We start from the raw sequence: 25,267 nt of genomic DNA, 5'->3' as shown, positions 1-25,267 counted from the left end.
GCAAGGATGACTCAGGTACAAACCGCGTCTCTCTAGCATTTTTAGTTCCAGAATTATTCAAGAGCATAGCTGACAGTTTTTAAAAGTCCGGGCTTTCTTTTCAAGGAATATATATTTTTTTTCCATTTATCACCACGCGCCGTGTAAATCATGCATTAAATTCCCCGAATTTAGGGGTATGTGTCGGGTCCACTCGCTGACCTCTAGACTCGCTTTGAAAATCCCCACAACATTAAGTTTGATACGAGAGGAAAGCCCTTGATCATATCTATCGAATGGTGATAAACTTATGTAGATTGATCAAGTATTTCTGGTCGAATTGGCCAGTTGTAACTTGTGATTTGTTCTGTGCACAAAAATCCCATAGGGAGGCTTGTTGAGTTAGCTTCGGAGCAAAGCCGCCTACATGTCATTTTCGCTATCAAGAAGTATGGAAGCCGCCCAAAAACTTTGAAATTCGGATGCAGGGACATGCAAGGATGACTCAGGTACAAACCGCGTCTCTCTAGCATTTTTAGTTCCAGAATTATTCAAGAGCACAGCTGACAGTTTTTAAAAGTCCGGGCTTTCTTTTCAAGGAATATATATTTTTTTCCATTTATCACCACGCGCCGTGTAAATCATGCATTAAATTCCCCAAATTTAGGGGTGTGTGTCGGGTCCACTCGCTGACCTCTAGCCTCGCTTTGAAAATCCCCACAGCATTAAGTTTAATACGAGAGGAAAGCCCTTGATCATATCTATCGAATGGTGCTAAACTTATTTAGATTGATCAAGTATTTCGGGTCGAATTGGCCAGTTGTAACTTGTGATATGTTCTGTGCACAAAAATCCCATAGGGAGGCTTGTTGAGTTAGCTTCGGAGCAAAGCCGCCTACATGTCATTTTCGCTATCAAGAAGTATGCAAGCCGCCCAAAAACTTTGAAATTCGGATGCAGGGACATGCAAGGATGACTCAGGTACAAACTGCGTCTCTCTAGCATTTTTAGTTCCAGAATTATTCAAGAGCATAGCTGACAGTTTTTAAAAGTCCGGGCTTTCTTTTCAAGGAATATATATTTTTTTCCATTTATCACCACGCGCCGTGTAAATCATGCATTAAATTCCCCAAATTTAGGGGTGTGTGTCGGGTCCACTCGCTGACCTCTAGCCTCGCTTTGAAAATCCCCACAGCATTAAGTTTAATACGAGAGGAAAGCCCTTGATCATATCTATCGAATGGTGCTAAACTTATTTAGATTGATCAAGTATTTCGGGTCGAATTGGCCAGTTGTAACTTGTGATTTGTTCTGTGCACAAAAATCCCATAGGGAGGCTTGTTGAGTTAGCTTCGGAGCAAAGCCGCCTACATGTCATTTTCGCTATCAAGAAGTATGCAAGCCGCCCAAAAACTTTGAAATTCGGATGCAGGGACATGCAAGGATGACTCAGGTACAAACCGCGTCTCTCTAGCATTTTTAGTTCCAGAATTATTCAAGAGCATAGCTGACAGTTTTTAAAAGTCCGGGCTTTCTTTTCAAGGAATATATAATTTTTTCCATTTATCACCACGCGCCGTGTAAATCATGCATTAAATTCCCCGAATTTAGGGGTGTGTGTCGGGTCCACTCGCTGACCTCTAAACTCGCCTTGAAAATCCCCACAACGTTAAGTTTGATACGAGAGGAAAGCCCTTGATCATATCTATCGAATGGTGATAAACTTATGTAGATTGATCAAGTATTTGGGGTCGAATTGGCCAGTTGTAACTTGTGAGTTTTTCTGTGCACAAAAATCCCATAGGGAGGCTTGTTGAGTTAGCTTCGGAGCAAAGCCGCCTACATGTCATTTTCGCTATCAAGAAGTATGGAAGCCGCCCAAAAACTTTGAAATTCGGATGCAGGGACATGCAAGGATGACTCAGGTACAAACCGCGTCTCTCTAGCATTTTTAGTTCCAGAATTATTCAAGAGCATAGCTGACAGTTTTTAAAAGTCGGGGCTTTCTTTTCAAGGAATATATATTTTTTTTCCATTTATCACCACGCGCCGTGTAAATCATGCATTAAATTCCCCGAATTTAGGGGTATGTGTCGGGTCCACTCGCTGACCTCTAGACTCGCTTTGAAAATCCCCACAACATTAAGTTTGATACGAGAGGAAAGCCCTTGATCATATCTATCGAATGGTGATAAACTTATGTAGATTGATCAAGTATTTCTGGTCGAATTGGCCAGTTGTAACTTGTGATTTGTTCTGTGCACAAAAATCCCATAGGGAGGCTTGTTGAGTTAGCTTCGGAGCAAAGCCGCCTACATGTCATTTTCGCTATCAAGAAGTATGGAAGCCGCCCAAAAACTTTGAAATTCGGATGCAGGGACATGCAAGGATGACTCAGGTACAAACCGCGTCTCTCTAGCATTTTTAGTTCCAGAATTATTCAAGAGCATAGCTGACAGTTTTTAAAAGTCCGGGCTTTCTTTTCAAGGAATATATATTTTTTTCCATTTATCACCACGCGCCGTGTAAATCATGCATTAAATTCCCCGAATTTAGGGGTGTGTGTCGGGTCCACTCGCTGACCTCTAGACTCGCTTTGAAAATCCCCACAACATTAAGTTTGATACGAGAGGAAAGCCCTCGATCATATCTATCGAATGGTGCTAAACTTATGTAGATTGATCAAGTATTTGGGGTCGAATTGGCCAGTTGTAACTTGTGATTTGTTCTGTGCACAAAAATCCCATAGGGAGGCTTGTTGAGTTAGCTTCGGAGCAAAGCCGCCTAGATGTCATTTTCGCTATCAAGAAGTATGCAAGCCGCCCAAAAACTTTGAAATTCTGATGCAGGGACATGCAAGGATGACTCAGGTACAAACCGCGTCTCTCTAGCATTTTTAGTTCCAGAATTATTCAAGAGCACAGCTGACAGTTTTTAAAAGTCCGGGCTTTCTTTTCAAGGAATATATATTTTTTTCCATTTATCACCACGCGCCGTGTAAATCATGCATTAAATTCCCCAAATTTAGGGGTGTGTGTCGGGTCCACTCGCTGACCTCTAGCCTCGCTTTAAAAATCCCCACAGCATTAAGTTTAATACGAGAGGAAAGCCCTTGATCATATCTATCGAATGGTGCTAAACTTATTTAGATTGATCAAGTATTTCGGGTCGAATTGGCCAGTTGTAACTTGTGATTTGTTCTGTGCACAAAAATCCCATAGGGAGGCTTGTTGAGTTAGCTTCGGAGCAAAGCCGCCTACATGTCATTTTCGCTATCAAGAAGTATGCAAGCCGCCCAAAAACTTTGAAATTCGGATGCAGGGACATGCAAGGATGACTCAGGTACAAACCGCGTCTCTCTAGCATTTTTAGTTCCAGAATTATTCAAGAGCATAGCTGACAGTTTTTAAAAGTCCGGGCTTTCTTTTCAAGGAATATATAATTTTTTCCATTTATCACCACGCGCCGTGTAAATCATGCATTAAATTCCCCGAATTTAGGGGTGTGTGTCGGGTCCACTCGCTGACCTCTAAACTCGCCTTGAAAATCCCCACAACGTTAAGTTTGATACGAGAGGAAAGCCCTTGATCATATCTATCGAATGGTGATAAACTTATGTAGATTGATCAAGTATTTGGGGTCGAATTGGCCAGTTGTAACTTGTGAGTTTTTCTGTGCACAAAAATCCCATAGGGAGGCTTGTTGAGTTAGCTTCGGAGCAAAGCCGCCTACATGTCATTTTCGCTATCAAGAAGTATGGAAGCCGCCCAAAAACTTTGAAATTCGGATGCAGGGACATGCAAGGATGACTCAGGTACAAACCGCGTCTCTCTAGCATTTTTAGTTCCAGAATTATTCAAGAGCATAGCTGACAGTTTTTAAAAGTCCGGGCTTTCTTTTCAAGGAATATATATTTTTTTTCCATTTATCACCACGCGCCGTGTAAATCATGCATTAAATTCCCCGAATTTAGGGGTATGTGTCGGGTCCACTCGCTGACCTCTAGACTCGCTTTGAAAATCCCCACAACATTAAGTTTCATACGAGAGGAAAGCCCTTGATCATATCTATCGAATGGTGCTAAACTTATTTAGATTGATCAAGTATTTCGGGTCGAATTGGCCAGTTGTAACTTGTGATATGTTCTGTGCACAAAAATCCCATAGGGAGGCTTGTTGAGTTAGCTTCGGAGCAAAGCCGCCTACATGTCATTTTCGCTATCAAGAAGTATGCAAGCCGCCCAAAAACTTTGAAATTCTGATGCAGGGACATGCAAGGATGACTCAGGTACAAACCGCGTCTCTCTAGCATTTTTAGTTCCAGAATTATTCAAGAGCACAGCTGACAGTTTTTAAAAGTCCGGGCTTTCTTTTCAAGGAATATATTTTTTTTTTCCATTTATCACCACGCGCCGTGTAAATCATGCATTAAATTCCCCGAATTTAGGGGTATGTGTCGGGTCCACTCGCTGACCTCTAGACTCGCTTTGAAAATCCCCACAACATTAAGTTTGATACGAGAGGAAAGCCTTTGATCATATCTATCGAATGGTGATAAACTTATGTAGATTGATCAAGTATTTCTGGTCGAATTGGCCAGTTGTAACTTGTGATTTGTTCTGTGCACAAAAATCCCATAGGGAGGCTTGTTGAGTTAGCTTCGGAGCAAAGCCGCCTACATGTCATTTTCGCTATCAAGAAGTATGCAAGCCGCCCAAAAACTTTGAAATTCGGATGCAGGGACATGCAAGGATGACTCAGGTACAAACCGCGTCTCTCTAGCATTTTTAGTTCCAGAATTATTCAAGAGCATAGCTGACAGTTTTTAAAAGTCCGGGCTTTCTTTTCAAGGAATATATTTTTTTTTTCCATTTATCACCACGCGCCGTGTAAATCATGCATTAAATTCCCCGAATTTAGGGGTGTGTGTCGGGTCCACTCGCTGACCTCTAGACTCGCTTTGAAAATCCCCACAACATTAAGTTTGATACGAGAGGAAAGCCCTCGATCATATCTATCGAATGGTGCTAAACTTATGTAGATTGATCAAGTATTTAGGGTCGAATTGGCCAGTTGTAACTTGTGATTTGTTCTGTGCACAAAAATCCCATAGGGAGGCTTGTTGAGTTAGCTTCGGAGCAAAGCCGCCTAGATGTCATTTTCGCTATCAAGAAGTATGCAAGCCGCCCAAAAACTTTGAAATTCTGATGCAGGGACATGCAAGGATGACTCAGGTACAAACCGCGTCTCTCTAGCATTTTTAGTTCCAGAATTATTCAAGAGCACAGCTGACAGTTTTTAAAAGTCCGGGCTTTCTTTTCAAGGAATATATATTTTTTTCCATTTATCACCACGCGCCGTGTAAATCATGCATTAAATTCCCCAAATTTAGGGGTGTGTGTCGGGTCCACTCGCTGACCTCTAGCCTCGCTTTGAAAATCCCCACAGCATTAAGTTTAATACGAGAGGAAAGCCCTTGATCATATCTATCGAATGGTGCTAAACTTATTTAGATTGATCAAGTATTTCGGGTCGAATTGGCCAGTTGTAACTTGTGATTTGTTCTGTGCACAAAAATCCCATAGGGAGGCTTGTTGAGTTAGCTTCGGAGCAAAGCCGCCTACATGTCATTTTCGCTATCAAGAAGTATGCAAGCCGCCCAAAAACTTTGAAATTCTGATGCAGGGACATGCAAGGATGACTCAGGTACAAACCGCGTCTCTCTAGCATTTTTAGTTCCAGAATTATTCAAGAGCACAGCTGACAGTTTTTAAAAGTCCGGGCTTTCTTTTCAAGGAATATATATTTTTTTCCATTTATCACCACGCGCCGTGTAAATCATGCATTAAATTCCCCAAATTTAGGGGTGTGTGTCGGGTCCATTCGCTGACCTCTAGCCTCGCTTTGAAAATCCCCACAGCATTAAGTTTGATACGAGAGGAAAGCCCTTGATCATATCTATCGAATGGTGCTAAACTTATTTAGATTGATCAAGTATTTCGGGTCGAATTGGCCAGTTGTAACTTGTGAGTTTTTCTGTGCACAAAAATCCCATAGGGAGGCTTGTTGAGTTAGCTTCGGAGCAAAGCCGCCTACATGTCATTTTCGCTATCAAGAAGTATGCAAGCCGCCCAAAAACTTTGAAATTCGGATGCAGTGACATGCAAGGATGACTCAGGTACAAACCGCGTCTCTCTAGCATTTTTAGTTCCAGAATTATTCAAGAGCATAGCTGACAGTTTTTAAAAGTCCGGGCTTTCTTTTCAAGGAATATATAATTTTTTCCATTTATCACCACGCGCCGTGTAAATCATGCATTAAATTCCCCGAATTTAGGGGTGTGTGTCGGGTCCACTCGCTGACCTCTAGACTCGCTTTGAAAATCCCCACAACATTAAGTTTAATACGAGAGGAAAGCCCTTGATCATATCTATCGAATGGTGCTAAACTTATGTAGATTGATCAAGTATTTGGGGTCGAATTGGCCAGTTGTAACTTGTGATTTGTTCTGTGCACAAAAGTCCCATAGGGAGGCTTGTTGAGTTAGCTTCGGAGCAAAGCCGCCTACATGTCATTTTCGCTATCAAGAAGTATGCAAGCCGCCCAAAAACTTTGAAATTCTGATGCAGGGACATGCAAGGATGACTCAGGTACAAACCGCGTCTCTCTAGCATTTTTAGTTCCAGAATTATTCAAGAGCATAGCTGACAGTTTTTAAAAGTCCGGGCTTTCTTTTCAAGGAATATATATTTTTTTCCATTTATCACCACGCGCCGTGTAAATCATGCATTAAATTCCCCAAATTTAGGGGTGTGTGTCGGGTCCACTCGCTGACCTCTAGCCTCGCTTTGAAAATCCCCACAGCATTAAGTTTAATACGAGAGGAAAGCCCTTGATCATATCTATCGAATGGTGCTAAACTTATTTAGATTGATCAAGTATTTGGGGTCGAATTGGCCAGTTGTAACTTGTGATTTTTTCTGTGCACAAAAATCCCATAGGGAGGCTTGTTGAGTTAGCTTCGGAGCAAAGCCGCCTACATGTCATTTTCGCTATCAAGAAGTATGGAAGCCGCCCAAAAACTTTGAAATTCGGATGCAGGGACATGCAAGGATGACTCAGGTACAAAACCGCGTCTCTCTAGCATTTTTAGTTCCAGAATTATTCAAGAGCATAGCTGACAGTTTTTAAAAGTCCGGGCTTTCTTTTCAAGGAATATATAATTTTTTCCATTTATCACCACGCGCCGTGTAAATCATGCATTAAATTCCCCAAATTTAGGGGTGTGTGTCGGGTCCACTCGCTGACCTCTAGCCTCGCTTTGAAAATCCCCACAGCATTAAGTTTAATACGAGAGGAAAGCCCTTGATCATATCTATCGAATGGTGCTAAACTTATTTAGATTGATCAAGTATTTGGGGTCGAATTGGCCAGTTGTAACTTGTGATTTTTTCTGTGCACAAAAATCCCATAGGGAGGCTTGTTGAGTTAGCTTCGGAGCAAAGCCGCCTACATGTCATTTTCGCTATCAAGAAGTATGGAAGCCGCCCAAAAACTTTGAAATTCGGATGCAGGGACATGCAAGGATGACTCAGGTACAAAACCGCGTCTCTCTAGCATTTTTAGTTCCAGAATTATTCAAGAGCATAGCTGACAGTTTTTAAAAGTCCGGGCTTTCTTTTCAAGGAATATATAATTTTTTCCATTTATCACCACGCGCCGTGTAAATCATGCATTAAATTCCCCGAATTTAGGGGTGTGTGTCGGGTCCACTCGCTGACCTCTAGACTCGCTTTGAAAATCCCCACAACATTAAGTTTGATACGAGAGGAAAGCCCTTGATCATATCTATCGAATGGTGCTAAACTTATGTAGATTGATCAAGTATTTGGGGTCGAATTGGCCAGTTGTAACTTGTGATTTGTTCTGTGCACAAAAATCCCATAGGGAGGCTTGTTGAGTTAGCTTCGGAGCAAAGCCGCCTACATGTCATTTTCGCTATCAAGAAGTATGCAAGCCGCCCAAAAACTTTGAAATTCGGATGCAGGGACATGCAAGGATGACTCAGGTACAAACCGCGTCTCTCTAGCATTTTTAGTTCCAGAATTGGTCAAGAGCATAGCTGACAGTTTTTAAAAGTCCGGGCTTTCTTTTCAAGGAATATATATTTTTTTCCATTTATCACCACGCGCCGTGTAAATCATGCATTAAATTCCCCAAATTTAGGGGTGTGTGTCGGGTCCACTCGCTGACCTCTAGCCTCGCTTTGAAAATCCCCACAGCATTAAGTTTAATACGAGAGGAAAGCCCTTGATCATATCTATCGAATGGTGCTAAACTTATTTAGATTGATCAAGTATTTGGGGTCGAATTGGCCAGTTGTAACTTGTGATTTTTTCTGTGCACAAAAATCCCATAGGGAGGCTTGTTGAGTTAGCTTCGGAGCAAAGCCGCCTACATGTCATTTTCGCTATCAAGAAGTATGGAAGCCGCCCAAAAACTTTGAAATTCGGATGCAGGGACATGCAAGGATGACTCAGGTACAAAACCGCGTCTCTCTAGCATTTTTAGTTCCAGAATTATTCAAGAGCATAGCTGACAGTTTTTAAAAGTCCGGGCTTTCTTTTCAAGGAATATATAATTTTTTCCATTTATCACCACGCGCCGTGTAAATCATGCATTAAATTCCCCGAATTTAGGGGTGTGTGTCGGGTCCACTCGCTGACCTCTAGACTCGCTTTGAAAATCCCCACAACATTAAGTTTGATACGAGAGGAAAGCCCTTGATCATATCTATCGAATGGTGCTAAACTTATGTAGATTGATCAAGTATTTGGGGTCGAATTGGCCAGTTGTAACTTGTGATTTGTTCTGTGCACAAAAATCCCATAGGGAGGCTTGTTGAGTTAGCTTCGGAGCAAAGCCGCCTACATGTCATTTTCGCTATCAAGAAGTATGCAAGCCGCCCAAAAACTTTGAAATTCTGATGCAGGGACATGCAAGGATGACTCAGGTACAAACCGCGTCTCTCTAGCATTTTTAGTTCCAGAATTATTCAAGAGCACAGCTGACAGTTTTTAAAAGTCCGGGCTTTCTTTTCAAGGAATATATATTTTTTTCCATTTATCACCACGCGCCGTGTAAATCATGCATTAAATTCCCCAAATTTAGGGGTGTGTGTCGGGTCCATTCGCTGACCTCTAGCCTCGCTTTGAAAATCCCCACAGCATTAAGTTTGATACGAGAGGAAAGCCCTTGATCATATCTATCGAATGGTGCTAAACTTATTTAGATTGATCAAGTATTTCAAGTCGAATTGGCCAGTTGTAACTTGTGAGTTTTTCTGTGCACAAAAATCCCATAGGGAGGCTTGTTGAGTTAGCTTCGGAGCAAAGCCGCCTACATGTCATTTTCGCTATCAAGAAGTATGCAAGCCGCCCAAAAACTTTGAAATTCGGATGCAGGGACATGCAAGGATGACTCAGGTACAAACCGCGTCTCTCTAGCATTTTTAGTTCCAGAATTATTCAAGAGCATAGCTGACAGTTTTTAAAAGTCCGGGCTTTCTTTTCAAGGAATATATAATTTTTTCCATTTATCACCACGCGCCGTGTATATCATGCATTAAATTCCCCGAATTTAGGGGTGTGTGTCGGGTCCACTCGCTGACCTCTAGACTCGCTTTGAAAATCCCCACAACATTAAGTTTAATACGAGAGGAAAGCCCTTGATCATATCTATCGAATGGTGCTAAACTTATGTAGATTGATCAAGTATTTGGGGTCGAATTGGCCAGTTGTAACTTGTGATTTGTTCTGTGCACAAAAATCCCATAGGGAGGCTTGTTGAGTTAGCTTCGGAGCAAAGCCGCCTACATGTCATTTTCGCTATCAAGAAGTATGCAAGCCGCCCAAAAACTTTGAAATTCTGATGCAGGGACATGCAAGGATGACTCAGGTACAAACCGCGTCTCTCTAGCATTTTTAGTTCCAGAATTATTCAAGAGCATAGCTAACAGTTTTTAAAAGTCCGGGCTTTCTTTTCAAGGAATATATATTTTTTTCCATTTATCACCACGCGCCGTGTAAATCATGCATTAAATTCCCCGAATTTAGGTGTGTGTGTCGGGTCCACTCGCTGACCTCTAGACTCGCTTTGAAAATCCCCACAACATTAAGTTTGATACGAGAGGAAAGCCCTTGATCATATCTATCGAATGGTGATAAACTTATGTAGATTGATCAAGTATTTGGGGTCGAATTGGCCAGTTGTAACTTGTGATTTTTTCTGTGCACAAAAATCCCATAGGGAGGCTTGTTGAGTTAGCTTCGGAGCAAAGCCGCCTACATGTCATTTTCGCTATCAAGAAGTATGGAAGCCGCCCAAAAACTTTGAAATTCGGATGCAGGGACATGCAAGGATGACTCAGGTACAAAACCGCGTCTCTCTAGCATTTTTAGTTCCAGAATTATTCAAGAGCATAGCTGACAGTTTTTAAAAGTCCGGGCTTTCTTTTCAAGGAATATATAATTTTTTCCATTTATCACCACGCGCCGTGTAAATCATGCATTAAATTCCCCGAATTTAGGGGTGTGTGTCGGGTCCACTCGCTGACCTCTAGACTCGCTTTGAAAATCCCCACAACATTAAGTTTGATACGAGAGGAAAGCCCTTGATCATATCTATCGAATGGTGCTAAACTTATGTAGATTGATCAAGTATTTGGGGTCGAATTGGCCAGTTGTAACTTGTGATTTGTTCTGTGCACAAAAATCCCATAGGGAGGCTTGTTGAGTTAGCTTCGGAGCAAAGCCGCCTACATGTCATTTTCGCTATCAAGAAGTATGCAAGCCGCCCAAAAACTTTGAAATTCTGATGCAGGGACATGCAAGGATGACTCAGGTACAAACCGCGTCTCTCTAGCATTTTTAGTTCCAGAATTATTCAAGAGCATAGCTGACAGTTTTTAAAAGTCCGGGCTTTCTTTTCAAGGAATATATATTTTTTTCCATTTATCACCACGCGCCGTGTAAATCATGCATTAAATTCCCCAAATTTAGGGGTGTGTGTCGGGTCCACTCGCTGACCTCTAGCCTCGCTTTGAAAATCCCCACAGCATTAAGTTTAATACGAGAGGAAAGCCCTTGATCATATCTATCGAATGGTGCTAAACTTATTTAGATTGATCAAGTATTTGGGGTCGAATTGGCCAGTTGTAACTTGTGATTTTTTCTGTGCACAAAAATCCCATAGGGAGGCTTGTTGAGTTAGCTTCGGAGCAAAGCCGCCTACATGTCATTTTCGCTATCAAGAAGTATGGAAGCCGCCCAAAAACTTTGAAATTCGGATGCAGGGACATGCAAGGATGACTCAGGTACAAAACCGCGTCTCTTTAGCATTTTTAGTTCCAGAATTATTCAAGAGCATAGCTGACAGTTTTTAAAAGTCCGGGCTTTCTTTTCAAGGAATATATAATTTTTTTCCATTTATCACCACGCGCCGTGTAAATCATGCATTAAATTCCCCGAATTTAGGGGTGTGTGTCGGGTCCACTCGCTGACCTCTAGACTCGCTTTGAAAATCCCCACAACATTAAGTTTGATACGAGAGGAAAGCCCTTGATCATATCTATCGAATGGTGCTAAACTTATGTAGATTGATCAAGTATTTGGGGTCGAATTGGCCAGTTGTAACTTGTGATTTGTTCTGTGCACAAAAATCCCATAGGGAGGCTTGTTGAGTTAGCTTCGGAGCAAAGCCGCCTACATGTCATTTTCGCTATCAAGAAGTATGCAAGCCGCCCAAAAACTTTGAAATTCTGATGCAGGGACATGCAAGGATGACTCAGGTACAAACCGCGTCTCTCTAGCATTTTTAGTTCCAGAATTATTCAAGAGCACAGCTGACAGTTTTTAAAAGTCCGGGCTTTCTTTTCAAGGAATATATATTTGTTTCCATTTATCACCACGCGCCGTGTAAATCATGCATTAAATTCCCCAAATTTAGGGGTGTGTGTCGGGTCCATTCGCTGACCTCTAGCCTCGCTTTGAAAATCCCCACAGCATTAAGTTTGATACGAGAGGAAAGCCCTTGATCATATCTATCGAATGGTGCTAAACTTATTTAGATTGATCAAGTATTTCAAGTCGAATTGGCCAGTTGTAACTTGTGAGTTTTTCTGTGCACAAAAATCCCATAGGGAGGCTTGTTGAGTTAGCTTCGGAGCAAAGCCGCCTACATGTCATTTTCGCTATCAAGAAGTATGCAAGCCGCCCAAAAACTTTGAAATTCTGATGCAGGGACATGCAAGGATGACTCAGGTACAAACCGCGTCTCTCTAGCATTTTTAGTTCCAGAATTATTCAAGAGCATAGCTGACAGTTTTTAAAAGTCCGGGCTTTCTTTTCAAGGAATATATTTTTTTTTCCATTTATCACCACGCGCCGTGTAAATCATGCATTAAACTCCCCGAATTTAGGTGTGTGTGTCGGGTCCACTCGCTGACCTCTAGACTCGCTTTGAAAATCCCCACAACATTAAGTTTGATACGTGAGGAAAGCCCTTGATCATATCTATCGAATGGTGATAAACTTATGTAGATTGATCAAGTATTTTTGGTCGAAATGGCCAGTTGTAACTTGTGATTTGTTCTGTGCACAAAAATCCCATAGGGAGGCTTGTTGAGTTAGCTTCGGAGCAAAGCCGCCTACATGTCATTTTCGCTATCAAGAAGTATGCAAGCCGCCCAAAAACTTTGAAATTCGGATGCAGGGACATGCAAGGATGACTCAGGTACAAACCGCGTCTCTCTAGCATTTTTAGTTCCAAAATTATTCAAGAGCATAGCTGACAGTTTTTAAAAGTCCGGGCTTTCTTTTCAAGGAATATATATATTTTTTTCCATTTATCACCACGCGCCGTGTAAATCATGCATTAAATTCCCCGAATTTAGGGGTATGTGTCGGGTGCACTCGCTGACCTCTAGACTCGCTTTGAAAATCCCCACAACATTAAGTTTGATACGAGAGGAAAGCCCTTGATCATATCTATCGAATGGTGCTAAACTTATGTAGATTGATAAAGTATTTGGGGTCGAATTGGCCAGTTGTAACTTGTGATTTGTTCTGTGCACAAAAATCCCATAGGGAGGCTTGTTGAGTTAGCTTCGGAGCAAAGCCGCCTACATGTCATTTTCGCTATCAAGAAGTATGCAAGCCGCCCAAAAACTTTGAAATTCGGATGCAGGGACATGCAAGGATGACTCAGGTACAAACCGCGTCTCTCTAGCATTTTTAGTTCCAGAATTATTCAAGAGCATAGCTGACAGTTTTTAAAAGTCCGGGCTTTCTTTTCAAGGAATATATATTTGTTTCCATTTATCACCACGCGCCGTGTAAATCATGCATTAAATTCCCCAAATTTAGGGGTGTGTGTCGGGTCCACTCGCTGACCTCTAGCCTCGCTTTGAAAATCCCCACAGCATTAAGTTTAATACGAGAGGAAAGCCCTTGATCATATCTATCGAATGGTGCTAAACTTATTTAGATTGATCAAGTATTTCGGGTCGAATTGGCCAGTTGTAACTTGTGAGTTTTTCTGTGCACAAAAATCCCATAGGGAGGCTTGTTGAGTTAGCTTCGGAGCAAAGCAGCCTACATGTCATTTTCGCTATCAAGAAGTATGCAAGCCGCCCAAAAACTTTGAAATTCGGATGCAGGGACATGCAAGGATGACTCAGGTACAAACCGCGTCTCTCTAGCATTTTTAGTTCCAGAATTATTCAAGAGCATAGCTGACAGTTTTTAAAAGTCCGGGCTTTCTTTTCAAGGAATATATAATTTTTTCCATTTATCAACACGCGCCGTGTAAATCATGCATTAAATTCCCCGAATTTAGGGGTGTGTGTCGGGTCCACTCGCTGACCTCTAGCCTCGCTTTGAAAATCCCCACAACATTAAGTTTGATACGAGAGGAAAGCCCTTGATCATATCTATCGAATGGTGCTAAACTTATGTAGATTGATCAAGTATTTGGGGTCGAATTGGCCAGTTGTAACTTGTGATTTGTTTTGTGCACAAAAATCCCATAGGGAGGCTTGTTGAGTTAGCTTCGGAGCAAAGCCGCCTACATGTCATTTTCGCTATCAAGAAGTATGCAAGCCGCCCAAAAACTTTGAAATTCGGATGCAGGGACATGCAAGGATGACTCAGGTACAAACCGCGTCTCTCTAGCATTTTTAGTTCCAGAATTATTCAAGAGCATAGCTGACAGTTTTTAAAAGTCCGGGCTTTCTTTTCAAGGAATATATATTTTTTTCCATTTATCACCACGCGCCGTGTAAATCATGCATTAAATTCCCCAAATTTAGGGGTGTGTGTCGGGTCCACTCGCTGACCTCTAGACTCGCTTTGAAAATCCCCACAACATTAAGTTTGATACGAGAGGAAAGCCCTTGATCATATCTATCGAATGGTGATAAACTTATGTAGATTGATCAAGTATTTCTGGTCGAATTGGCCAGTTGTAACTTGTGATTTGTTCTGTGCACAAAAATCCCATAGGGAGGCTTGTTGAGTTAGCTTCGGAGCAAAGCCGCCTACATGTCATTTTCGCTATAAAGAAGTATGCAAGCCGCCCAAAAACTTTGAAATTCGGATGCAGGGACATGCAAGGATGACTCAGGTACAAACCGCGTCTCTCTAGCATTTTTAGTTCCAGAATTATTCAAGAGCATAGCTGACAGTTTTTAAAAGTCCGGGCTTTCTTTTCAAGGAATATATATTTTTTTCCATTATCACCACGCGCCGTGTAAATCATGCATTAAATTCCCCGAATTTAGGGGTGTGTGTCGGGTCCACTCGCTGACCTCTAGACTCGCTTTGAAAATCCCCACAACATTAAGTTTGATACGAGAGGAAAGCCCTTGATCATATCTATCGAATGGTGCTAAACTTATGTAGATTAATCAAGTATTTGGGGTCGAATTGGCCAGTTGTAACTTGTGATTTGTTCTGTGCACAAAAATACCATAGGGAGGCTTGTTGAGTTAGCTTCGGAGCAAAGCCGCCTAGATGTCATTTTCGCTATCAAGAAGTATGCAAGCCGCCCAAAAACTTTGAAATTCTGATGCAGGGACATGCAAGGATGACTCAGGTACAAACCGCGTCTCTGTAGCATTTTTAGTTCCAGAATTATTCAAGAGCATAGCTGACAGTTTTTAAAAGTCCGGGCTTTCTTTTCAAGGAATATATATTTTTTTCCATTTATCACCACGCGCCGTGTAAATCATGCATTAAATTCCCCAAATTTAGGGGTGTGTGTCGGGTCCACTCGCTGACCTCTAGCCTCGCTTTGAAAATCCCCACAGCATTAAGTTTAATACGAGAGGAAAGCCCTTGATCATATCTATCGAATGGTGCTAAACTTATTTAGATTGATCAAGTATTTCGGGTCGAATTGGCCAGTTGTAACTTGTGAGTTTTTCTGTGCACAAAAATCCCATAGGGAGGCTTGTTGAGTTAGCTTCGGAGCAAAGCCGTCTACATGTCATTTTCGCTATCAAGAAGTATGCAAGCCGCCCAAAAACTTTGAAATTCGGATGCAGGGACATGCAAGGATGACTCAGGTACAAACCGCGTCTCTCTAGCATTTTTAGTTCCAGAATTATTCAAGAGCATAGCTGACAGTTTTTAAAAGTCCGGGCTTTCTTTTCAAGGAATATATAATTTTTTCCATTTATCACCACGCGCCGTGTAAATCATGCATTAAATTCCCCGAATTTAGGGGTGTGTGTCGGGTCCACTCGCTGACCTCTAGACTCGCTTTGAAAATCCCCACAACATTAAGTTTGATACGAGAGGAAAGCCCTTGATCATATCTATCGAATGGTGCTAAACTTATGTAGATTGATCAAGTATTTGGGGTCGAATTGGCCAGTTGTAACTTGTGATTTGTTCTGTGCACAAAAATCCCATAGGGAGGCTTGTTGAGTTAGCTTCGGAGCAAAGCCGCCTACATGTCATTTTCGCTATCAAGAAGTATGCAAGCCGCCCAAAAACTTTGAAATTCGCATGCAGGGACATGCAAGGATGACTCAGGTACAAACCGCGTCTCTCTAGCATTTTTAGTTCCAGAATTATTCAAGAGCATAGCTGACAGTTTTTAAAAGTCCGGGCTTTCTTTTCAAGGAATATATATTTTTTTCCATTTATCACCACGCGCCGTGTAAATCATGCATTAAATTCCCCAAATTTAGGGGTGTGTGTTGGGTCCACTCGCTGACCTCTAGCCTCGCTTTGAAAATCCCCACAGCATTAAGTTTAATACGAGAGGAAAGCCCTTGATCATATCTATCGAATGGTGCTAAACTTATTTAGATTGATCAAGTATTTCGGGTCGAATTGGCCAGTTGTAACTTGTGAGTTTTTCTGTGCACAAAAATCCCATAGGGAGGCTTGTTGAGTTAGCTTCGGAGCAAAGCCGCCTACATGTCATTTTCGCTATCAAGAAGTATGGAAGCCGCCCAAAAACTTTGAAATTCGGATGCAGGGACATGCAAGGATGACTCAGGTACAAACCGCGTCTCTCTAGCATTTTTAGTTCCAGAATTATTCAAGAGCATAGCTGACAGTTTTTAAAAGTCCGGGCTTTCTTTTCAAGGAATATATATTTTTTTTCCATTTATCACCACGCGCCGTGTAAATCATGCATTAAATTCCCCGAATTTAGGGGTATGTGTCGGGTCCACTCGCTGACCTCTAGACTCGCTTTGAAAATCCCCACAACATTAAGTTTGATACGAGAGGAAAGCCCTTGATCATATCTATCGAATGGTGATAAACTTATGTAGATTGATCAAGTATTTCTGGTCGAATTGGCCAGTTGTAACTTGTGATTTGTTCTGTGCACAAAAATCCCATAGGGAGGCTTGTTGAGTTAGCTTCGGAGCAAAGCCGCCTACATGTCATTTTCGCTATCAAGAAGTATGCAAGCCGCCCAAAAACTTTGAAATTCGGATGCAGGGACATGCAAGGATGACTCAGGTACAAACTGCGTCTCTCTAGCATTTTTAGTTCCAGAATTATTCAAGAGCATAGCTGACAGTTTTTAAAAGTCCGGGCTTTCTTTTCAAGGAATATATAATTTTTTCCATTTATCACCACGCGCCGTGTAAATCATGCATTAAATTCCCCGAATTTAGGGGTGTGTGTCGGGTCCACTCGCTGACCTCTAGACTCGCTTTGAAAATCCCCACAGCATTAAGTTTGATACGAGAGGAAAGCCCTTGATCATATCTATCGAATGGTGATAAACTTATGTAGATTGATCAAGTATTTGGGGTCGAATTGGCCAGTTGTAACTTGTGATTTGTTCTGTGCACAAAAATCCCATAGGGAGGCTTGTTGAGTTAGCTTCGGAGCAAAGCCGCCTATATGTCATTTTCGCTATCAAGAAGTATGGAAGCCGCCCAAAAACTTTGAAATTCGGATGCAGGGACATGCAAGGATGACTCAGGTACAAAACCGCGTCTCTCTAGCATTTTTAGTTCCAGAATTATTCAAGAGCATAGCTGACAGTTTTTAAAAGTCCGGGCTTTCTTTCAAGGAATATATATTTTTTTTCCATTTATCACCACGCGCCGTGTAAATCATGCATTAAATTCCCCGAATTTAGGGGTATGTGTCGGGTCCACTCGCTGACCTCTAGACTCGCTTTGAAAATCCCCACAACATTAAATTTGATACGAGAGGAAAGCCCTTGATCATATCTATCGAATGGTGATAAACATATGTAGATTGATCAAGTATTTCTGGTCGAATTGGCCAGTTGTAACTTGTGATTTGTTCTGTGCACAAAAATCCCATAGGGAGGCTTGTTGAGTTAGCTTCGGAGCAAAGCCGCCTACATGTCATTTTCGCTATCAAGAAGTATGCAAGCCGCCCAAAAACTTTGAAATTCTGATGCAGGGACATGCAAGGATGACTCAGGTACAAACCGCGTCTCTCTAGCATTTTTAGTTCCAGAATTATTCAAGAGCACAGCTGACAGTTTTTAAAAGTCCGGGCTTTCTTTTCAAGGAATATATATTTTTTTCCATTTATCACCACGCGCCGTGTAAATCATGCATTAAATTCCCCAAATTTAGGGGTGTGTATCGGGTCCACTCGCTGACCTCTAGCCTCGCTTTGAAAATACCCACAGCATTAAGTTTAATACGAGAGGAAAGCCCTTGATCATATCTATCGAATGGTGCTAAACTTATTTAGATTGATCAAGTATTTCGGGTCGAATTGGCCAGTTGTAACTTGTGATTTGTTCTGTGCACAAAAATCCCATAGGGAGGCTTGTTGAGTTAGCTTCGGAGCAAAGCCGCCTACATGTCATTTTCGCTATCAAGAAGTATGCAAGCCGCCCAAAAACTTTGAAATTCGGATGCAGGGACATGCAAGGATGACTCAGGTACAAACCGCGTCTCTCTAGCATTTTTAGTTCCAGAATTATTCAAGAGCATAGCTGACAGTTTTTAAAAGTCCGGGCTTTCTTTTCAAGGAATATATTTATTTTTTCCATTTATCACCACGCGCCGTGTAAATCATGCATTAAATTCCCCGAATTTAGGGGTATGTGTCGGGTCCACTCGCTGACCTCTAGACTCGCTTTGAAAATCCCCACAACATTAAGTTTGATACGAGAGGAAAGCCCTTGATCATATCTATCGAATGGTGATAAACTTATGTAGATTGATCAAGCATTTCTGGTCGAATTGGCCAGTTGTAACTTGTGATTTGTTCTGTGCACAAAAATCCCATAGGGAGGCTTGTTGAGTTAGCTTCGGAGCAAAGCCGCCTACATGTCATTTTCGCTATCAAGAAGTATGCAAGCCGCCCAAAAACTTTGAAATTCGGATGCAGGGACATGCAAGGATGACTCAGGTACAAAACCGCGTCTCTCTAGCATTTTTAGTTCCAGAATTATTCAAGAGCATAGCTGACAGTTTTTAAAAGTCCGGGCTTTCTTTTCAAGGAATATATAATTTTTTTTCCATTTATCACCACGCGCCGTGTAAATCATGCATTAAATTCCCCGAATTTAGGGGTATGTGTCGGGTCCACTCGCTGACCTCTAGACTCGCTTTGAAAATCCCCACAACATTAAGTTTGATACGAGAGGAAAGCCCTTGATCATATCTATCGAATGGTGATAAACTTATGTAGATTGATCAAGTATTTGGGGTCGAATTGGCCAGTTGTAACTTGTGAGTTTTTCTGTGCACAAAAATCCCATAGGGAGGCTTGTTGAGTTAGCTTCGGAGCAAAGCCGCCTACATGTCATTTTCGCTATCAAGAAGTATGCAAGCCGCCCAAAAACTTTGAAATTCGGATGCAGGGACATGCAAGGATGACTCAGGTACAAACCGCGTCTCTCTAGCATTTTTAGTTCCAGAATTATTCAAGAGCATAGCTGACAGTTTTTAAAAGTCCGGGCTTTCTTTTCAAGGAATATATATTTTTTTCCATTTATCACCACGCGCCGTGTAAATCATGCATTAAATTCCCCAAATTTAGGGGTGTGTGTCGGGTCCACTCGCTGACCTCTAGCCTCGCTTTGAAAATCCCCACAGCATTAAGTTTAATACGAGAGGAAAGCCCTTGATCATATCTATCGAATGGTGCTAAACTTATTTAGATTGATCAAGTATTTCGGGTCGAATTGGCCAGTTGTAACTTGTGAGTTTTTCTGTGCACAAAAATCCCATAGGGAGGCTTGTTGAGTTAGCTTCGGAGCAAAGCCGCCTACATGTCATTTTCGCTATCAAGAAGTATGCAAGCCGCCCAAAAACTTTGAAATTCGGATGCAGGGACATGCAAGGATGACTCAGGTACAAACCGCGTCTCTCTAGCATTTTTAGTTCCAGAATTATTCAAGAGCATAGCTGACAGTTTTTAAAAGTCCGGGCTTTCTTTTCAAGGAATATATAATTTTTTCCATTTATCACCACGCGCCGTGTAAATCATGCATTAAATTCCCCGAATTTAGGGGTGTGTGTCGGGTCCACTCGCTGACCTCTAGACTCGCTTTGAAAATCCCCACAACATTAAGTTTGATACGAGAGGAAAGCCCTTGATCATATCTATCGAATGGTGCTAAACTTATGTAGATTGATCAAGTATTTGGGGTCGAATTGGCCAGTTGTAACTTGTGATTTGTTCTGTGCACAAAAATCCCATAGGGAGGCTTGTTGAGTTAGCTTCGGAGCAAAGCCGCCTACATGTCATTTTCACTATCAAGAAGTATGCAAGCCGCCCAAAAACTTTGAAATTCGCATGCAGGGACATGCAAGGATGACTCAGGTACAAACCGCGTCTCTCTAGCATTTTTAGTTCCAGAATTATTCAAGAGCATAGCTGACAGTTTTTAAAAGTCCGGGCTTTCTTTTCAAGGAATATATATTTTTTTCCATTTATCACCACGCGCCGTGTAAATCATGCATTAAATTCCCCAAATTTAGGGGTGTGTGTCGGGTCCACTCGCTGACCTCTAGCCTCGCTTTGAAAATCCCCACAGCATTAAGTTTAATACGAGAGGAAAGCCCTTGATCATATCTATCGAATGGTGCTAAACTTATTTAGACTGATCAAGTATTTCGGGTCGAATTGGCCAGTTGTAACTTGTGAGTTTTTCTGTGCACAAAAATCCCATAGGGAGGCTTGTTGAGTTAGCTTCGGAGCAAAGCCGCCTACATGTCATTTTCGCTATCAAGAAGTATGGAAGCCGCCCAAAAACTTTGAAATTCGGATGCAGGGACATGCAAGGATGACTCAGGTACAAACCGCGTCTCTCTAGCATTTTTAGTTCCAGAATTATTCAAGAGCATAGCTGACAGTTTTTAAAAGTCCGGGCTTTCTTTTCAAGGAATATATATTTTTTTTCCATTTATCACCACGCGCCGTGTAAATCATGCATTAAATTCCCCGAATTTAGGGGTATGTGTCGGGTCCACTCGCTGACCTCTAGACTCGCTTTGAAAATCCCCACAACATTAAGTTTGATACGAGAGGAAAGCCCTTGATCATATCTATCGAATGGTGATAAACTTATGTAGATTGATCAAGTATTTCTGGTCGAATTGGCCAGTTGTAACTTGTGATTTGTTCTGTGCACAAAAATCCCATAGGGAGGCTTGTTGAGTTAGCTTCGGAGCAAAGCCGCCTACATGTCATTTTCGCTATCAAGAAGTATGCAAGCCGCCCAAAAACTTTGAAATTCGGATGCAGGGACATGCAAGGATGACTCAGGTACAAACTGCGTCTCTCTAGCATTTTTAGTTCCAGAATTATTCAAGAGCATAGCTGACAGTTTTTAAAAGTCCGGGCTTTCTTTTCAAGGAATATATAATTTTTTCCATTTATCACCACGCGCCGTGTAAATCATGCATTAAATTCCCCGAATTTAGGGGTGTGTGTCGGGTCCACTCGCTGACCTCTAGACTCGCTTTGAAAATCCCCACAGCATTAAGTTTGATACGAGAGGAAAGCCCTTGATCATATCTATCGAATGGTGATAAACTTATGTAGATTGATCAAGTATTTGGGGTCGAATTGGCCAGTTGTAACTTGTGATTTGTTCTGTGCACAAAAATCCCATAGGGAGGCTTGTTGAGTTAGCTTCGGAGCAAAGCCGCCTACATGTCATTTTCGCTATCAAGAAGTATGGAAGCCGCCCAAAAACTTTGAAATTCGGATGCAGGGACATGCAAGGATGACTCAGGTACAAAACCGCGTCTCTCTAGCATTTTTAGTTCCAGAATTATTCAAGAGCATAGCTGACAGTTTTTAAAAGTCCGGGCTTTCTTTCAAGGAATATATATTTTTTTTCCATTTATCACCACGCGCCGTGTAAATCATGCATTAAATTCCCCAAATTTAGGGGTGTGTGTCGGGTCCACTCGCTGACCTCTAGACTCGCTTTGAAAATCCCCACAACATTAAATTTGATACGAGAGGAAAGCCCTTGATCATATCTATCGAATGGTGATAAACATATGTAGATTGATCAAGTATTTCTGGTCGAATTGGCCAGTTGTAACTTGTGATTTGTTCTGTGCACAAAAATCCCATAGGGAGGCTTGTTGAGTTAGCTTCGGAGCAAAGCCGCCTACATGTCATTTTCGCTATCAAGAAGTATGCAAGCCGCCCAAAAACTTTGAAATTCTGATGCAGGGACATGCAAGGATGACTCAGGTACAAACCGCGTCTCTCTAGCATTTTTAGTTCCAGAATTATTCAAGAGCACAGCTGACAGTTTTTAAAAGTCCGGGCTTTCTTTTCAAGGAATATATATTTTTTTTCCATTTATCACCACGCGCCGTGTAAATCATGCATTAAATTCCCCAAATTTAGGGGTGTGTATCGGGTCCACTCGCTGACCTCTAGCCTCGCTTTGAAAATACCCACAGCATTAAGTTTAATACGAGAGGAAAGCCCTTGATCATATCTATCGAATGGTGCTAAACTTATTTAGATTGATCAAGTATTTGGGGTCGAATTGGCCAGTTGTAACTTGTGATTTGTTCTGTGCACAAAAATCCCATAGGGAGGCTTGTTGAGTTAGCTTCGGAGCAAAGCCGCCTACATGTCATTTTCGCTATCAAGAAGTATGCAAGCCGCCCAAAAACTTTGAAATTCGCATGCAGGGACATGCAAGGATGACTCAGGTACAAACCGCGTCTCTCTAGCATTTTTAGTTCCAGAATTATTCAAGAGCATAGCTGACAGTTTTTAAAAGTCCGGGCTTTCTTTTCAAGGAATATATATTTTTTTCCATTTATCACCACGCGCCGTGTAAATCATGCATTAAATTCCCCAAATTTAGGGGTGTGTGTTGGGTCCACTCGCTGACCTCTAGCCTCGCTTTGAAAATCCCCACAGCATTAAGTTTAATACGAGAGGAAAGCCCTTGATCATATCTATCGAATGGTGCTAAACTTATTTAGATTGATCAAGTATTTCGGGTCGAATTGGCCAGTTGTAACTTGTGAGTTTTTCTGTGCACAAAAATCCCATAGGGAGGCTTGTTGAGTTAGCTTCGGAGCAAAGCCGCCTACATGTCATTTTCGCTATCAAGAAGTATGCAAGCCGCCCAAAAACTTTGAAATTCGGATGCAGGGACATGCAAGGATGACTCAGGTACAAACCGCGTCTCTCTAGCATTTTTAGTTCCAGAATTATTCAAGAGCATAGCTGACAGTTTTTAAAAGTCCGGGCTTTCTTTTCAAGGAATATATTTATTTTTTCCATTTATCACCACGCGCCGTGTAAATCATGCATTAAATTCCCCGAATTTAGGGGTATGTGTCGGGTCCACTCGCTGACCTCTAGACTCGCTTTGAAAATCCCCACAACATTAAGTTTGATACGAGAGGAAAGCCCTTGATCATATCTATCGAATGGTGATAAACTTATGTAGATTGATCAAGCATTTCTGGTCGAATTGGCCAGTTGTAACTTGTGATTTGTTCTGTGCACAAAAATCCCATAGGGAGGCTTGTTGAGTTAGCTTCGGAGCAAAGCCGCCTACATGTCATTTTCGCTATCAAGAAGTATGCAAGCCGCCCAAAAACTTTGAAATTCGGATGCAGGGACATGCAAGGATGACTCAGGTACAAAACCGCGTCTCTCTAGCATTTTTAGTTCCAGAATTATTCAAGAGCATAGCTGACAGTTTTTAAAAGTCCGGGCTTTCTTTTCAAGGAATATATAATTTTTTTTCCATTTATCACCACGCGCCGTGTAAATCATGCATTAAATTCCCCGAATTTAGGGGTATGTGTCGGGTCCACTCGCTGACCTCTAGACTCGCTTTGAAAATCCCCACAACATTAAGTTTGATACGAGAGGAAAGCCCTTGATCATATCTATCGAATGGTGATAAACTTATGTAGATTGATCAAGTATTTGGGGTCGAATTGGCCAGTTGTAACTTGTGAGTTTTTCTGTGCACAAAAATCCCATAGGGAGGCTTGTTGAGTTAGCTTCGGAGCAAAGCCGCCTACATGTCATTTTCGCTATCAAGAAGTATGCAAGCCGCCCAAAAACTTTGAAATTCGGATGCAGGGACATGCAAGGATGACTCAGGTACAAACCGCGTCTCTCTAGCATTTTTAGTTCCAGAATTATTCAAGAGCATAGCTGACAGTTTTTAAAAGTCCGGGCTTTCTTTTCAAGGAATATATATTTTTTTCCATTTATCACCACGCGCCGTGTAAATCATGCATTAAATTCCCCAAATTTAGGGGTGTGTGTCGGGTCCACTCGCTGACCTCTAGCCTCGCTTTGAAAATCCCCACAGCATTAAGTTTAATACGAGAGGAAAGCCCTTGATCATATCTATCGAATGGTGCTAAACTTATTTAGATTGATCAAGTATTTCGGGTCGAATTGGCCAGTTGTAACTTGTGAGTTTTTCTGTGCACAAAAATCCCATAGGGAGGCTTGTTGAGTTAGCTTCGGAGCAAAGCCGCCTACATGTCATTTTCGCTATCAAGAAGTATGCAAGCCGCCCAAAAACTTTGAAATTCGGATGCAGGGACATGCAAGGATGACTCAGGTACAAACCGCGTCTCTCTAGCATTTTTAGTTCCAGAATTATTCAAGAGCATAGCTGACAGTTTTTAAAAGTCCGGGCTTTCTTTTCAAGGAATATATAATTTTTTCCATTTATCACCACGCGCCGTGTAAATCATGCATTAAATTCCCCGAATTTAGGGGTGTGTGTCGGGTCCACTCGCTGACCTCTAGACTCGCTTTGAAAATCCCCACAACATTAAGTTTGATACGAGAGGAAAGCCCTTGATCATATCTATCGAATGGTGCTAAACTTATGTAGATTGATCAAGTATTTGGGGTCGAATTGGCCAGTTGTAACTTGTGATTTGTTCTGTGCACAAAAATCCCATAGGGAGGCTTGTTGAGTTAGCTTCGGAGCAAAGCCGCCTACATGTCATTTTCACTATCAAGAAGTATGCAAGCCGCCCAAAAACTTTGAAATTCGCATGCAGGGACATGCAAGGATGACTCAGGTACAAACCGCGTCTCTCTAGCATTTTTAGTTCCAGAATTATTCAAGAGCATAGCTGACAGTTTTTAAAAGTCCGGGCTTTCTTTTCAAGGAATATATATTTTTTTCCATTTATCACCACGCGCCGTGTAAATCATGCATTAAATTCCCCAAATTTAGGGGTGTGTGTCGGGTCCACTCGCTGACCTCTAGCCTCGCTTTGAAAATCCCCA

Source organism: Asterias amurensis, chromosome 12, assembly GCF_032118995.1.
Source record: "Asterias amurensis chromosome 12, ASM3211899v1".
Lineage (NCBI taxonomy): Eukaryota > Metazoa > Echinodermata > Asteroidea > Forcipulatida > Asteriidae > Asterias > Asterias amurensis.
This window is presented reverse-complemented; position numbering follows the sequence as displayed.